At 50.9% G+C, this 16,672-nt stretch overlaps 1 protein-coding gene across 2 annotated transcripts in view; it reads left to right on the forward strand.

Annotated features, from left to right (window-relative positions):
* The window catches only part of IGSF21 (immunoglobin superfamily member 21), a 234,752-nt gene that overhangs the window by 53,913 nt on the left and 164,167 nt on the right, over positions 1–16,672 (forward strand). The window contains exon 1 of one of the 2 annotated variants that reach the window (XM_032495301.1): positions 2,994–3,049. The exons of the other annotated variant lie outside the window; for it this stretch is intronic. The gene's annotated coding sequence lies outside the window, so the exon portion shown is untranslated. Of the gene's footprint in view, positions 1–2,993; positions 3,050–16,672 lie in introns of those variants that run through there. 2 annotated transcript variants of the gene reach the window in all.

Here is a 16,672-nt window from a genome sequence, read left to right on the forward strand (position 1 = left end):
GAGGTGCAGGTGGAAGGACCTGGGGAGGTGAGGATGCGTGTGTAGTGTGGATGTGGAAGGCTCCGGAGAGATTTCTGTCCATGAGGAATAGTCAGTGGGCTGTGGACGCTCAAGCCCCCTTCTATTCCAGAACCTCCCCAGGCTCAGTGAGAATCTGTCCATGGTACAAAGACCAGTCCAAAAAAGGGACACTTATCACTTCACTTAGAAACAATTCTCCCCACCAAAGACTCATCGGTAGGGCTGTCTCGACTCCCTCGAGGCAGGGGGTGGTGGGACAGGGTGGAAGAGCCGAGGCTTCCATAGCAACCTGGAGGGGAGATTTCTCTCCTCTCTGCTCTGGACCAGGAAGTGCCTGATGGTCCGTGAATTCCCAGCAAGGGTAAAAATAATAATTAAAGTTATAGCCGTTCCAAGGAAGTGGCAGAGCAGAGTGGTTGACAGCCCAGTCCTCAGAGATGGAAAGTCTGGCTCAGTCACTCACATGTGACGTGTGCCAGTGACTTTCGCTCTCTGGGCCTCAGTTTTCTCAGCTGTAAAATGGGAATTCATATCACCTGCTAGGGTGATGTGTACCAGTACTCATCATAAGCACTCACTAAACAAAAGCCATTATTACTATTTCTTGTCACAAACTCTCTTGGTCACCTACCTAACACTCTTCCTCGTTCCTTTCTCCTGTAACAAGAGCTTCACGTTGTGCAGGAATTCACTTTCTTCCATGCGGACATGGGAGGTGGCACTAACTTCAGCCCTTCAAATTGAGTCATGATTGGTCTAAGGCTAAGCCAATCTCAGCTGTCCTGTTCCCTCTGCCGGTGATTGGCTGTCATGGACACCTGACAGTTCTGGCCAATGAGAGGACGTCTGCAAGGGGACTTCCGGGAAAACTTAATGTCAATTAATAAAAAGAAGCACATGGGAAGAAAGGATCCCTCTTCTTCCCAAGTCAGAGTTGTGTCTGTGTTTGATGGCTGGAATCACTGCAGCCATCCTGCAGCCATGAGGGGAATTAGGCTAACAGGCTGAGGAGGGCAGTGAAGAAAGTTAGACAAAACTAGGGAACTTAATGAAGGCCTGGGCTACCGAGTTAACTAGCCCTTGAATTCTCCTAGCTCAGGTCTTCTTATGTGAGACAATACATTTTCAATATTGTTTTAGCCAACTTGAGATTTCTTGTTACCTGAGCTGGAAGTATCTGCCTAATACCGTGTGTTAAACAATTAAAGTTTATTAAGCACCTGAGTGGCCCAGAGCAATACCTCACGTTATTCTCTAAGAAATTCAGCAGAATAAGTGTCCCCATTTGCCATAGTCTGCTTGGAATACCTTAATGAAATGCCACAGACTGGGTAGCTTTAGCAAGAGATATTTATTTTCTCCCAGCCTGAGGCTGGGAGTTCCGAGTTGCCAGGGTGGTCAGTTTCTGCTGAGGACTCTCCTCTTGGCTTGTAGGCAGCCACCTTCTTGCTGTGTATTCACACACTCTCTTTCCAGTGCACGTTTGTGCACTGGAAAGAGACAGAGATCTCTTTTTTCTTCTTCTTGTAACCCTACTGGTTTAGGACCCTACCCTTATGACCTCATTTAACTTTACTTCCTCAGTGATCTGCTGAGAGCCCTATCTCCAGATACAATCATGCTGGGGGTCGGGGCTTTAATGGGTGAATTCAGAGGAACACAGTTCATCCTGTAGCACTAAGGTGCACACAAGAATATGTAGGGTCACAGAGGTGAGGGGGCTGGCCCGAGTCGCACAGCTTGCAAGGGGGTTAGACCTGGGGTTTGAATGTAAATCTGTCTGAATCCCAAGGTGTGTGTTGTCTGTACCAAGTGCCTCTGGGGCGTGTGTGTATCTGTGTGTCCGTGTGTGTGACTTGATCCCCAAGTCATCTCATTGTGTGTGTGTGTGTGTGTGTGTGTGTGTGTGTGTGAGACTTGATCCCCAAGTCATCTCATTCTGATATACACTGGATTTACTTATTTTTCTTATTTTTAAAATCATCTTCAGTGGAGGTATAATTTACCTACAAAAAAAGTCAGCAACCTCCACTGTCCTGTTAGAGGAATTCTGACAAGCGTGTGCAGCTGTGTAAACACCATCACAATGAAGATACAGAACAGGGCCATCACCCCCCACAGCCCCTTCAAGTCCCTTCATTCCCACCCTTAGGCCCAGGCAACCACTGATCTGCTACCAGTCACTGTGGGTTGGCCTTTTCCAGAATTTCATATAAACGGAAACATCATTTGTGTCTCCTGGGTCTGGCGTCTTTCACTCAGTTTAATGCTTTTGAGATTTACCCATGTGGGTCCACATAGCAACAGTTCATCCCTTTTTATTGCTGAGCGATATTTTATTATGAGGCTTACACCAGGTCTGTGTTTATCTGAGTATAAAACTAATGTTTTCTCCCCACAGATGCTGCAGGGATCTCAGCCCCATTTGTCCTGTGGCTTCTTGGGTGCCCCTTACCACCAAGCTCCTGCAGGGAACACACATCACAGGCCCGGGGTGATGAGGTCTGAGCTGCTTTCCAACAGCACTGCCGAGACCCTAAGTCTCAACCTCCCTAGTTCCTGGTGTCACCGGAGAGCCCCTGAGGTGCCCCAGGGGAGGAATTCCGCGTGTCCCCGCAGTCCTCGTAGCCGGTGTGTGAGCGTCTTCACAGATGGGCAGGTCTTTTATCTGGTCCCAAACCTTCATGATTCGTTGCCATCCTTCCTGCCGCTGACGAAATGGAAGCTTTGAAGTGAGGGACATGTGTCGCTCTGAAGGCACGAGGGGAAGTACGTCTCCAGTTCTACAGAAAACTGTCTAACAGCGTCCGGATGCTGGCGGTCCCCACTCGTGCCCCTCACTCTGCTCATGCAGAGTGTGCCGCCCGCCTGCCACCTGCCAGCTCCTGCGTTTCTTTGCTGAATGGCGTTCTTTGCCAGTAGGACTGTTGTGCTCCCCACCCCACCCCGCTTCGGGCAGGATAACTCAGGCTCCTGCTCACATGGCTCCCAGTTCTCCCGGGGCACTGAGCCCCTGTCGCTTTCCATGGTATGCTGCCTCATATGTCTCACTTCGTCTGGTTTCTCCAGGGTCCTGACCGTGTTCCCTGGAATCGTCCCCCAGAGAAACTGCAGGCACGCCAATCCTTGTCCTGGTTCTGCATCTGAGGGACCACTGATTGAGCATGTATGAAGGGTCTGTGAGGCTCTGCGCTGGATGCTTTCTGTGCACCAGAGTCCCCTGGGGGGGGGGGCATTCCACCATTGTCATTTTGCAGATGATGTGACTGAGGCCAGAGAGGCGAAATAACTTGTCCAAAGTCAAATGGCCAACCCAGCTTTCAACCTACCAGCATTTACCCCCTGACCCCCACCCTGCCCCTGGATATCTGTGTGAGTTTGAGAGAAGCTCTCTGTCTTGGGAGTCCACAGACCAGAATGCTGTCCCAGCTCCACCATAGATATGCTGTGTGTCCTCAAGCAAGTCACTTGCCCTTTCTGGGCTCTATTTTTCCATTATAGTCTGGAGGGATTGGATTGCTTGATGTGAACAGGCCCTTCCAGCTCTGACACATGGTAGAATCTAAGGATGAAGAAGGTGATTTTAAGACCAACAGTGGGCCCCCCTATTTCACAGGGAGGGGGTAGTTAATGTATAGAGTCAGCCCTAGCAGGTGGTGGGAGGAGAAAGAGAGTCTTGGAAGGGTTCAGGGGGAGTTGACCACGGAGTAACCAGGCATCCCCTAGAATGACGACGAGGGTGGGAGGCTGGGGAGTTCAGGGGAGATGTCTGGGTTTAAGAGCAGGAGAGTCAGCCTGGATCCCTCTTGGGTAGAAGTGTCCTGGGGAGAACCTGGGGGAGGCTCCCTTTATTTGGTCCCTTATGTAGGATCCCCTGAGCAGAAACTACTCCAAATCCTGCCTCCCAAGAAGGCTCACCCTCCCTGCCCCCACCCAGGACAAAGGAGCAGTGGATACAGTGGAAGGACAGCTAAGGAGCCAGTGCTGTGTCCCCTCCATGCCTGAAAGCAGAGAGCAGGGTGGAGGGAAGAGCCGGGTGAATTATGCATGTGTCTGTTAATCACGCCCTGATTAAAATGATTGTGCTAATATTAATTCTCCCAGCCCTCTTGGAGGAGAGGAGGGCGCACAGGCCCCTGGTAGAGGCCACTGAGACTTGTCCCCTGCTCCTGGTGCTAGATCAGGCCCCACCGACCAGCATGTTTATAGGATGGTGGCTCTCTGCCAATCCTTACACATCCCCGGTGGGTAGGCTCATCCCTCCAGGTGTGTGACCCCCGCCTTGTGGAGGAAGAAGGCCGGAACTTCTGAACCTGCAAAGTGAGGCTCAGAGATGTCAAAGTCTTTCACTATGGACACACAGCAATGAGCCTGGTTAGGAATCAGGCTTTCTGTTCCCCAGGCCAGAAGTGATGTCTGGAGGGTGGGGACAAGGAGGATTTTCAAGGCAGTGTCCTATGGGAGAGCTACTTTAGGAAAGACAGAACGAACTCTTCATTAGGTCAGAGAACTGCAGGGGCGGGGTTTGGGGACATCCTCAGCTTATAAATACCTGAGCTGTGAGCACCTAGACACCTGGAGGCTTCCCAGCAAAGTTAAAGGGAGAGCATGGACTCTGGAGCCAAGCAGACCTGAAGTCCAGTCTGGCCTCCCCCCGGCTCTAGACTTGATCTTGAGAGTGACTGGTTCTACCTCTCTGAGCCTTAGAGTCCCCATGTGGAAAATGGGACAATGCCCTTCTCCCAGACTTGTTGTCAAGACTGAGGGATGCAGTGTAAGTAGGGTGCCTCACAGCACATGGCGGGTGAATTTCCCAAGGAGAAATCCTTTATCCCGTTGAGGTGGAGAGTATACGTGTCCTGGGGCTTAGGCGTATTTACCAGCCTACCAGCCCCCCACCTTCCTCCACCCCACCCCCTCACCATGCCAGCTCTGGGGGGCTTTCTTCCTCTTCCTGGGGAAGGGGGAAGATGTTCCTGGGTCCCAACTGAGGAATTAGAACACAGCGAGCGCAGTTCCCCAAGGAAACAGTCTCTGATCCTGGGTAGCCACAAATACAACTCAAACTTTGTCAGATCCCCCCGCCTGGAGGAGGGCTTTGGGGGCTCCCCCGGAACTCCAGCGACCATCCTCAATGAGTGCAGCTACTGGCTACCGCATACCGCATTGGCCACAAGACCAAAGCCACACCCATGGCTCATTGAGCACTTGTCGAGTGTGGGCACTTGGCGTGAATTACCTCCTTAAATTTTTCTAGACTCATTTGAGGTCAACAGGTATTTTTCTTGCCCCCTTTCAGAGATGAGGAAGCGGAAGGGTCTGATGACTGGCTGATGTACCAGCCTCACAGTCTCCTTTTTTTGGGTGGGTGGAGGGGTAGTTAGGTGTATTTATTTATAAGAGGGGTGCTGGGGACTGAACCCAGGACCTCGCGCATGCTAGGCACACGCTCCACCACTGAGCTATGCCCTCCCCCACAACCCCACTCAGTCTCCTTTTCACCGCAACTTTATCGCGCCCAGTGACACTGCTTGTCAGGGAGGATGCATTGCTTGATCCAAGGAGCTGATTTGTAAGTGAACATTCAGGACAGACCCTTCCATAAACTAAGGGTGACATGGACTCTGGTGGCCTGGAGGATGAGGAGCCGGCAGTCATCCAATCAGTGGGGCACTTTCTGAAGGGCCCAGGCCACGGAGCAGGAGGGCCAGGGCTCAAGGTTTTGCCTCTGCCCAGAAAAGTCCATGCAGAGCTCTGAGCATGTGCCCAGAGATGGTGGGCAAGAGCTGTGTGTGTGTGTGTGTGTGTGTGTGTATTTCTCTGACAAGTTTTTTTTCCAGCTGATTACTGCCTTGCCCCATCCCCTCATTTCTGTTCACAAACACGCTTAGTGATGCGGTCTGCACTTCGCTAATTTGCATTAGTTTGCATAGTGCCTGAGGAATGATTGAACTCTCACTCCTCTTTTTTTTATCACTCATACTGGGAATTCCTTTCATTCAGAGCAATGACCCTGTGCATGGGAGGCTGCTTGGGTCTTAGAGACTGACCTGGGGGAGGTGGCACATGTACTTTTAAAAATACTATTCAATCTGCCCATCGTCTTCAAAGTATATCCTAGAGCAAACCAAGCTTCTCGGTGTGGGGAGAAGACAACAAAAATCTGAATTTGAACCTCCTGGGATTGAACGGAGAGCCTCCCAGACAGTTAACATGCCAGGACAGCAGGGTGGTGGGATGGATGTGAAGGTAGCCACGATGGGACAATTATTTTTGTTTTGTCAGCTCTCATTGGCCAGAGCTGATGTGATCGCTGAGATTTCAATCAGCTGTAACAGACATAACCTTGAAGTGTGAGGTTGCTGGGAGAGAGAAGGGAAGGTGGGGAGAGGGAGAGAGAAAGAGACATGGAGACTAGAAGGAGAGAGGAAGGAGGATGTCTCCTGAACACCTGCTCTGTGTCACACCTCCATTCATTTCTTGATGACTGCTGTAGGCCATCCCAAAGACGCACAGTCAGGTCTTGCCCAGGTCTTCTTTTTACCCTCTTAATAACCTTTTGTGAGTAAGCTGTATTTCCTCCATTTTACAGTCAAGAAGCAAAATCTTAGAGGGCTCTTGGCCACCGAAAGGGAACTCAGGTTTCAGCCCCACATTTGTCTTCCTGGGTTCAAATCTCTGATCTGCCTCTTACTAGCATGTGATATTGGTCAAGTTATCTAATCTCGTGTTGCCTCCATTTCCTCATCTGTGAAATGGGCACGATACTACAGAACTTGCTGGGGTTGTGGGAGCATGAATGAGCTAATATATGTAAAATGTGTGGAATAGTGCCAGGTGCATATTAAATTCTGTGCAAGTTTTAGCTATTATTCTGTTCTTGTTCTCCTATGAGTGTAGTGTAGTCAGCACCATTTCAAATGTCCTTTTTCTCTCTCTTTCTCCCCAGTCCCCCTTCCTTCCAGCTCCCCCTTCCTTTTAGAGTTAAGCCCTGGTGTCAGCGTCTCCAGCTGGCCAGCAGTGTGGGCGCCTCCCCACCTCCCACCCTGGAGGTTTGGCTCCCCAGGGACAGGTCTGTATGTGGTACCCAGACCCTGTGTAGCAGGTGGAGCAGGGGCAGGGATGCGGCCCCCTCACGCCCCGCCCTTCTCTCTGAGAATCTGAGGGCATAAGTTAGATAACCGTGACACCTGTTTTAAATTAGCCTTCAGAAGCCTCCGACAGCTGAGGAATTATTTAACAGGGAAAGAAGTGAGTACATGAATAAATATTAATATCAAATCACTGCTTCCCTAGATTTAAAGGGGAGGAAGGGGGACTCACCAAGAAGAGGAGGCAGCAACTCTCTTAGAGACGCCACCGCACATGGTTCGGAGAAGTGAAACGTGGGAGCGCGAAGAGGGAGCAGCCGGCCATCGGTCACCGGTTTCTGTCTGAACCGGGCGGGGGCTCCATCCGTCAGGGGGCCCGGCAGGTGGCAGAGGCTCGTGACAGCTCAACGAACGGGCAGCTTGTTTGAACTCTAGCCTTCCCTGGCCAAGGTCCTGGCTGGGGGAGGGCCAAGGGTCAGCCCGAGGGCAGCCAAAGGATCCCCCCCTCCCCTCAGAGAGGAGCCACACTGGGACCCCCGGGTCTAGCACTGTTGCCTCCACGGGCCCCTTCCCCCATAAGAAAGTGTCAAAATGTCTATCTTATGACCACCTGGTAGAAAAGCAAATATGATCCAGACTGGATTCAAGATTATAGATTCATTATTATCACATTCCTTCCCCCCACCCCCGATTGTAAAAGGAATCAAAATTAGACCATTTTTGTGAGCCCTGAGCACTGTGCCTGCTGGCCGGAGAAGGATGAAAAGGTTCCCCCTGCCTGGGGCGGGGGGCTGCTGCTTGACCTGGGGCAGCTGGGACTGGCGAGGAGGGGCTGTCCTGGGGGTGAGGGTCCCCCAGGGGAGCGTTTCCACCTCCGTGTTGTGAGGATTTGGAAGCTCGGATCCCATCTTTCAGGCCCAGATCAAATATTGTATTAAAGAATAATAATACATTATTAATTATGATGATGATGATGATGATGATGATGATGATGATGATGATGATGATGATGATGTCCACTGCCCTGACATCCCTGGAGCCCAGGGACTGCCAGCGATGCTGCTGGCTCGGGGCCTCGTTTCTCTTCCTGTGCCTGGAACTCTCCTCCCCGGCATCTGCGTGCCTCACTCCCTCACCTCCTTGGGGGGGTCTCTCCTCTAATGTCACTCCCTTAGTGGGGTCCTTCCTGGCCTTCCTAACTAAATATCCCCTCCCACCCTTTCACTCTCTGTCCCCTTATTCTGCTTAATTTTCTCCATCACTTATCACTTCCTAATATCACATTAATTGACCAATACAAATGTGTGATACAACATACACCACATATAATATGTGTGGTCGATGGTTGTGGTCCACTGGACTATACGCCCCTCGAGGGACTGTCTCATTCATTCCTGTGTCCTTAGCATTTAGGACAGGGCCTGGCACACAGTGTGTGATTGGTAAGTATTTGTTGCATGAATTAATGGCACGTGGTAGGTACAACCATCATGGTACCCGGCACGCTGGGGTGTTGAGCCGTCCCCACTCTGCATGAGGAAGTATCACCTCATCCCACTGCCGAGGATGCCAAGGTCTGGAAAGATGGACAAGGAGGCCCCAGGGTAACGCAGGTAGTAGTGACATCCCTTGAGAAAACACAGTGTGGGGAGGTCAGGGGTGTGAGCCAAGAAGAGGTCTGGAAGGTGCAGGCAGGGAGGCCCGGGGGGTAACTTGGTTTCCCCTCCTAGGCCAAGTTCAGCACTCAGCTCTTGTCTTCTGGGCTGTTTTGGAAGGTGAGGGTGGCCAGGAGCTGGGGGCCCTTGGATGAGGTGCCTGCCCTCTGCAACCTGTGGGGACCTCCTGCCCTCCTGGCCTGTCTCCCCCGGGATGCCTGCAGCCACCAGCGGCTCAGCGCTCCCGTCTTTTCCAGGGAAGGAGAGGTGCCTTCCTCATTTCCACCCCCTCCTCCTGATCCCTGGCTCAGGGCTGATGCCCTCAGGGGCTGGTGGGCCCTCAGTCATCAAGCAAACGGGTTCTGGCCTCATTTAGCACCTCCTGGTATGTTCGAAGCCCCATCCCATACACCCCAGTGAGCACGCTGCTCTGAGGAACACCACGTAGATGTCAGCCACAGCCCGGCTCAGCTTCTGGTCTGATTGTGGCTGCGACATTGATGTGACAAGGTGCTTTCAATCAGAGGACTGTGTGCACTGACCCAAACCCTGTTCCGGCCCAGGATTTTCTGGCTTGAGCAGCCCAAACTCTGTGTGATGGTAACAGTGAGGACCTTTAGGTTGTGGTACAGATTAGCTAGTGCGTGAATCTCTCGGAGGGTGGGGACGGCCAGTGACCTGCCCCGGATCCCAGGCCCTTCTCTGCCCCTGAGGCCCCACCACCTCCTGGAGAGTTGCCCCCCACTCTGTCAGGACAGAACGTCAGCTCGTTCTCTCCTGAATTTGTCCTCCACGTATTTGCAGGGGATGGTGGTACAGGAGGCTTTCTGAAGACACTAACCAACCCCCGACCCCACCTCCCAAGGGCATCTTTGGGCCACGCGAGGCTGGATCCTTGGCCCCAGGCAGCATCTGGAGCGGTGTGAAGGCCTCTGTTAAGCACATCTTGAATCCACTGCTGTCGTTAGACCAGGCACTGAGCGGGATGGTGACTTCCATTCATTTTGTGTCTAGTGAGCTCAGCAATAAATAAGGAACGTGGATGCAGAGAAGTTAAGAAACTTGTCCAAAATTTCCCAGCTAGAAAGTTCCAGAACTGGGCTGAGATGCAGGTCTGTGGACATTCAACCTACACCAGGCACCTCGTTTGTTACCCTTTAAGTCTGGTCCGAGCCCTAAGCTTCCTTTCCACCAGAAAGTGAAAGGCTCACTGCCATTTCCAGAAGATGTCTCTTGAGGGTCACTTGTCGCTACTTTCCCTGTGGTCTGGGTCCCGCCCACCTGTTGCAGGCCGTCTCCGAACCCCAATCATTTCCCCCATAGCAGCTCCGGAGCTGGAATTAGGTAACTGGTAAGTCTCATGAGAAAAAGGGCTCTGTCTGTCTCAGTCATCACTGTTGCATGAATGAATGAATGAATGAATGAATGAATGAAAAAGAGACTCATTCCTGAATTCCATTTTCTTACCTCCTCCCCAAGCTGTCCCCTTGGTTACTGCCAGGGAGGGGTCATGAGTTCAAATACGTGGGACTGGGGCCAACATGCCAAATGGGGTTGGAAACCTTTCCACCCGGTGAAATTGCGTGTGGATTCCATCTCCGTGACGATCCACTTGACCCCTGCTCCAGGCCCTTCTGCCCTCATTTCTTGTTCCCCTGATGAATCACTTAAGTCCCTGTGATGCAGCAACTGTCATTGTCCTCATCCTCCAGGCCTGACATCACCCTTCTTCACTGGCTGCAAACGGGAGACCCAAGCACTACCGGAAGCCATCCCTGCCCTCCCCCGTGGGGCTGCCCTAGCCTCAGTAATATCTTTTTTCTCATAGAGTCACCTGACCCCAGTGTGCTGTTCTAAAAGCAGCCTCTACGGCCCCTGTGAGAGGTTGGGTAACTGCCCGGGCTGAAGCTAGATCTGACCTTAACACTTGGTGTCAGAAACTGCTGGCTCCTGCAGAGCCCCAGAACCTTGGGGCTCTGAGGATGCTGCTGGGGCAGTGGATGGAGCCCTAGGCTGGGTGTCAAGCTGCCCAGCTCTACCACACACCTCCTCTCCGAGACTCAGTTTCCCCATTGATATAAAGTCACGGGGCTTCATTCCATGAACTTTGCAGCACCATACATCTCTGAGATTTGGGGCTCCCCCTTCCCTGTTAAGATAAACTCTATGAGAACAGGCTAGATCTGTGAATTGGTGAATTTTATTTTATGCAAGTTATACCTCAATATAGCTGGCAAAAAAAAATCAATGTGTGTGAGCAAGATCTGTGGCAATCTAAAGGATACTCTAGGAACAGAGAATCTTGTGCACATGGTACCGATGGACATGAGATCAGAGATGAGCCTGGAAAGCTGGCATGAGGCTGGTCGTGGAGGGCCTTGAGCTGCATTCTAATATCATGAGGCAGGAAATAGCTATCACTGTGTAATAACCAACCCCAAACTTATTGGTTTAAAACAATTATTTATCCTCATATCCATGGATTTTATGGCTGGTTGGGGGTTGGCTGATTCGGGCTGGGCTCCAATGGGCAGTTCTGTTTAAGCTGTGGGTCTGGTTGGGCTTGGCTCTGAGTTGTGGGTTGAGCTCAACTCTGCCCCATGTGGGTTCACCCTGGGGTCCCTGCTGAGGGAGCAGCAGCTCTAGAGGAAAACTCTTCTCATGGAGAATGCGGAAGTGCATGGGGCAAATCCCACTGCACAAGCTTTTGCTGATATCTAACATCCCATTGGCCAAGCCAGTCACATGACCATGCCCTGGATGGACGGGGGAGGGGTAAGTACATTCTGCTCACAGAGAAAGGGAGAAAGGATGGGTATTTGCTGAACAATAGTCCTAGTGACCACAGGGTAACTTGGCATAATGGTTAGGAGTCAGGCCAACATGGGTTCACATTCTGTTACTCAACAACTGTGTGACTTTAGGCAAGTAACTTTCCCTTTCTGTTCCTCCATTTTCCCATCTGAAAAGTAGATCCCATCAGACATAGCCCATTAAATCACATTACATCCATCAGGCTTCTCACAGAGTGAGCACCTATGACAGCCATTGTTTCCAAGTCGCCAGGAAATATTCCAGTTTTGTCTTTGTCTTCATCCCTGATCCCCCTCCCCCTTACTTCCTTCTTCTAGACCAAACCACTCCTCTCTCTCCCTCTCCAGGGCTGCCACTCTCTTCAAATATTTGGAAACATCCCTGAGGTCCCCAATCATGGTTATGGTTCATCCAAGCTACATGGATTTAGTTTCTTTAATCTTTCCTCGTAAATTAATCCCTTTGAACCTTTAATCATTTTCGTCAAACAAGATTTAAATGAGACACATCTCTGGGCTCCCACCATACGCAGGTGGCAGTTGGGTGACAGGCTGTCAGGCGGGCAGGGTCCTTGTTCTGCAGGGAGGGCACACCAGGCTGCCTGAGAGATAAGGAGATTTGGGCATCACCAACCTGACCCTATACCGGAAACCAGCCCAAGTTTTTGTTGGTGTCCTGCCCAGAGGTGGAAGGACCGTCTGTCTCTGTGTGTTTTCTGCAGTGAGGTTGGACGGTCAGACACAATTGTGCCCCCTTACCCAGCCCCTCTGTGGCAGCTGGCCACCAATGCTCCCTTATAAGGATGTGTGTCCTGTCTTGTACGCAATGTGGTTAATCCTCCATCTCAATTCCAAGAGATGAGAACCCATCCCTTTGTAGAGTTCCAAAGCCTGGGGTGATCCCAACTCCTGGGCTCACCCTTGCAGAAAGGATCAAGGCATCCTCACGGACCGAGCAATGGGTGGGATGGACAGGTCCATCTGGGGGCTGCATGCATGACGGGAACTCGCAGAGTCCCAGGTACACACCCTGCCTGTCCTTCTGTCAGTCCCCGGGGGGTGGGTTTAGAAGCTGGCTACTTATTTCTACAACCTTCTAGGAAATATTCCCCCAACTGAGCTTCAAAATGGTTTCTAAATATAAAAGTCAATGATGGAGAGAAACACTGAACAAAGCATGTTCCGGACCCGAGTTTCTCCAGGCAGCAGGATTCATGTGGATTTGTAATTCTTAGCGGTATTTCTTAGGCATTTAACTCTCTGGTTGTGACAGCTTAAGTATGGTTACACGGACATGGGGGCAGATCTGAGCTGAATTCCTCCCTCCTAACCGCGAGGATGTATAACCTAGTGACTAAAGATAGATTTTGGAGTGAGACTTCCTGGGTCAGGATCCCAGCTTCACCACTTACTAGCTACGTGGCCTTGGGCAAGCAACATTGCCATCCTGTGCCTCAGTTTCCCCCTTGGAAAAATGGGGATAGTAATACCATCTCATAGAGTTGCTGTCAGGGTGAATAAATCAAAATGTCTAAAAGTGCCCCCTAGAGCACCAGGCACAGAGCCAGGGCTCGGTACGCATTCACCGCAGTTGTAGTCATCACTAGTTCCATGTCTCCATAGCGGGGCAGGCCACTTCCCGCCTCCGAGCCTCAGTTTCTCCATTGATAAAATAGGCATGCTGCTTCTTGTCTACTTGTCTCCCAGGGGCTGTTGTGAGAATCAGGTGAGATAAAGTGGGTGAAAGTACTTTGCAAAATGGCAAAGCATTATATGTTTCGTAAGATTGTTAGCGAGATGGCAGCATCCGTATACTGGCAATGAGGTGAGTGATGAGCTGTGATATTTAAATGAGAATTTCTGAGCTCCCCAGAAGCCTTTTATTTCCCCATCCCCAAACACTTATTGTGTTGGAACATCTCGTAGTTTTCTGTTCTCTACCTAGGAGACTGATTTGCTTGAATTTAGCTTGAGGTAGGCAGAGCTATTAGGGGTAGCACACGAAGGGAGGGGGACTTGTAAATCTGCCCCCACGGTGAGTTGCTGGAGGATTGGGAAATGGACTGTAGAATCTCAAGCTCTCTGTCTGTCTCTCTGCATCCTTCCCTCCCTCCCCGAAAGCCATAGAGGAATTAGATGGTTACCATCTGTCTCAAAGCCTGGTTCCTGGAAGTCACTCTCCATACCTCCCTCTCCCTCACTCTCCATGGCCAGGTACTCTCCAAAGTCTATAAAGATCCCTCCCTAATGGTACTTGGAGCTGTTCCCTGCTGTCCCCCTCCTCAGCCTCAGAGTCCAGCACCTCTCCCCCAGAATGTCTTCAGCAGCATCCTAGCTGGGCCCCCTTGCTTCCTTGCTTATCTTCCTGGAATCCATTCTCCAAATAGGCGCTGCAGGGTCTTTAAAAAATGTTGATCTGATCCTCCCCTAAATCCTTTGGTACCTTCCCTTTGTGTACAGAAAAAAGTCAAAATCCTCTGAAGTCGGTGCTATTACTATCCCTTTTAAAATATTGAAGGGTAGTTGATTTATAATGTTATATTAGTTTCAGGTGTCAAACATAGTGATTCAATTTTTTTATTAGAGCACAGTTGATTTACAATGTTGTGTTAGTTTCTGGTGCACAGCGTAGTGATTCAGTTACACATATATTATTTTACATATTCTTTATCATTATAGGTTATTACAAGATATTGAATACAGTTCCCTGTGCTAAACATCAGGACCTTGTTGTTTATCTCTTTTATAGATAGTAGTGTGTATCTGCTAATTTCAGGCTTCTAATTTATCCCTCCCACTCCCTGTGGGACCCTGGGGCCAGAGTTACATACCTGGATTGGGCTTCCATGATTTAAGAGGCACCCTGCAAACCCAGTCATGTCCCCAAAGGTTTTTATGACACTAGCGAGGGCTGGATGGACCACCACTTAGCACAGACTCTACTTTTTATTAGCAGTGACCTAACTGTTGGCAAAGTTGTGGCTGGTTGGGCTACTTTCACTTTTCCTGAAACATAAAAATATATTAAAAGCAAAAAAAAAAAAAAAAAAAAAAAGGAGGAAGTCGAGTTGAACTGCTCTGATCTCTCAGCCATGAAATATACCCCTGGGATTAGATCCCTGCTGTGAAATACTGCCCCGTGATTAGATCTCAAGCCATGAAATATAACCATGAATTTAGATCCCCACCTTGGAAATACAGTTTGCTGATTAGATCGCCCCCATGAAATATGGCCTTTGGGTTAGTGCATGCTGGTAAAATATGGCCCTTGATTAGATCACTGCAGGGAAGTCTGAGTTGCTAGCTGGGAGTGGGGACTTTTACCACATCCTCACAAAGTAGGATATAAATATATGGAGAGGAAGAGAAAGCAGAGAAGGTAAATTAATAACAGTGACATTTTGGAACTTGGACTTTCTTGGAGGTTGTCAGTGTGAAAAGAGGGGATGGGGACTGAGCTAGGCATGTCATCCTCAGCTGGTGACAGTTGTGGTGGCGAAGGCTGATGCACAGGGGCTTCTTTTGTGCTGGTCACGGTGCTGAATGCTTTATGAGTGTTGGCTCCACAAGTTCCCAAGAGGGAGGTGATGTTATTACAGTTCCCAGTTACAGGTAGAAGTGGAGGCCCAGAGAAGTGAAGTCACTTGCCCAAGGACACACAGCTGGAATGTGTCAGAGCTGGGATTTGAATGTCTCTGCCTCGACACTAACCCTAAGCTTTAACCGCTGCCCTTTGGTTGGGTGAGCTGATGCCACCCCCATCTTGCCTGTGGGGCTGGGGACATGTGGCTCTCACAGGCTCTCTGCTGCTACAGGAGTCGGGGTGGGGAATCCCTGAAGAGACAGAAATGAACCGGTGCCACCCCTGGGTCACCCTGGGTGAGGATCAGAACAGAGAGCCTCAGGGTCAGAGCCCAGAGAGCCTCAGGGTCCAGCTGGCTTCATACCTCATTTAACTAGAAGCTCAGACCCAGAGCCAGATGGTGGCAGGGCCAGACCTAGAAACCCAGGTCTTCTAACTTTGAGATAAATGACTCCTACTTTGTGAATCTCTCTCTCTGAAAGGAGCAGAAAACTAAATTTGGATCCTGCGTTTATTCAGCAAGATGGTCTAATGCAATCATTCAGAGGAGGAGCAGGGCCAGGCAGACTTGGGTTCGACTCCCAGCTCACACTTAGTGACCGTGTGACCTGGTCACAGCTGAGCCTCTGCAGGAATTGCCCTTGAAGGCCATGGCCTAACCCAAGGTCACGCCTCCCCAAACGCCGCCCCCGTCCAGTGGCTGTTTGATGGATCCAAGATCCCTGTCCTCTTGCCTCAATTCAGAGCAACTCTGAAGGGTCATCTCAGCTCCAGAGCCCCAGTGGGACCGGCTGAGGCTCACAGCCCCGCTCCCCTCTGCCTGTCCTTCCCTCCCTCCTCCACAGGTGCTGTCCCCAGACACCCCGAGAAACCCGCGAGACACAGCTCCCCGTCTCATTGTCTGGTCCCTGGAGCCCAACCTACAGCAGACCCTGTCATCTCTCCGTAACTAGTCCCTCATCTATAAAATGGGGGTGTGAGCACACCTACCCCAGGTTTGTTGGAGGCAAGTGTACGATGGATAATACGTGTGTGTGATGTGCCGAGTCCGGTCCCAGACCACAGTAAGGGTTTGGTAAACATTCACCAAATCCCTGGGCAATCCTGGGCTGCGGGCGTTACCGGGAGCCATTTGCTTCCCCTCCTTTCATCTGCAGAGTGGGGCCACCAAGCCTGTCCTGTCAATTGTTGTCATGCCGGTCTGTCTGGGGCAGTGGGGGAGTCCGCGGGGACCAGAGCAGGCACTCATCAGACGTTAGTTAGCTCTGGCCTGGTCTTCCTTCCCCAGCACGGGCACGTGAGAGCGGAGGGAGGGGGAGGAGGGCCTTTCCTTATCTCACCAGAGCCAGCCTACTGGCCAGCTCTTATCAGGGATTTGTGGGCTTGTAAAACATGGCCGGCTATCCTGCCATCTCCCTGGGGCGAGGGTGCTCCCAGCTGGGCTTTATCGTGGGGGTGATCTTGGCCTGCGATTGCGGGGAGAGCCAAGTTATCCTGGGAAGATGAAGG

Source organism: Camelus ferus, chromosome 13, assembly GCF_009834535.1.
Source record: "Camelus ferus isolate YT-003-E chromosome 13, BCGSAC_Cfer_1.0, whole genome shotgun sequence".
Classification (NCBI taxonomy): domain Eukaryota; kingdom Metazoa; phylum Chordata; class Mammalia; order Artiodactyla; family Camelidae; genus Camelus; species Camelus ferus.